The sequence below is a fragment of the Arachis duranensis genome, chromosome 10, assembly GCF_000817695.3.
Source record: "Arachis duranensis cultivar V14167 chromosome 10, aradu.V14167.gnm2.J7QH, whole genome shotgun sequence".
In the NCBI taxonomy this organism is placed as follows: domain Eukaryota; kingdom Viridiplantae; phylum Streptophyta; class Magnoliopsida; order Fabales; family Fabaceae; genus Arachis; species Arachis duranensis.
The window spans coordinates 64,202,963-64,203,638 of NC_029781.3; the positions used below are offsets into that span (position 1 = coordinate 64,202,963).

The window sequence follows — 676 nt, forward strand, 5'->3', positions numbered from 1 at the left end:
TTTCCCTTTTGCTGTAAGAGACAGAGCTAGAATATGGTTGGATTCACAACCCAAGGATACCTGGACTCCAGGGATAAGCTGGTCACTTCCTTCTTGGATAAATTCTTTCCTCCTCAAAAGCTGAGCAAGCTGAGAGTGGATGTTCAAACCTTCAAACAAAAAGATGGTGAATCCCTCTATGAAGCTTGGGAAAGATACAAGCAACTGACCAAATGATGTCCATCTGACATGTTTTCAGAATGGACCATATTAGATATATTCTATTATGGTCTATCTGAATTTTTGAAAATGTCATTGGACCATTCTGCAGGTGGATCTATTCACCTAAAGAAAACACCTGCAGAAGCTCAAGAACTCATTGATATGGTTACAAATAACCAATTCATGTACACTTCTGAGAGGAATTCCGTGAATAATGGGATACCTCAGAAGAAAGGAGTTCTTGAAATTGATGCTCTGAATGCCATATTGGCTCAGAACAAAGTGTTGACTCAACAGGTCAACATGGTCTCTCAAAATCTGAATGGATGGCAAAATGCATCCAACAGTACTAAAGATGCAGCTTCTGAAGAAGCTTATGATTCTGAGAACCCTGCAATGGCAGAGGTTAATTACATGGGTGAACCTTATGGAAACACCTATAATTCATCATGGAGAAATCATCCAAATTTCTCAT

General features: G+C 39.2%; 1 non-coding gene across 1 annotated transcript; it reads right to left on the minus strand.

Annotated features, from left to right (window-relative positions):
* Positions 1-126: 126 nt before the first annotated feature.
* On the minus strand, positions 127-230 carry LOC127743675 (small nucleolar RNA R71). Its single transcript, XR_008005059.1, has one exon. It is a non-coding gene; the product is annotated as a small nucleolar RNA R71 (small nucleolar RNA).
* Between the last annotated feature and the right edge of the window lie 446 nt (positions 231-676).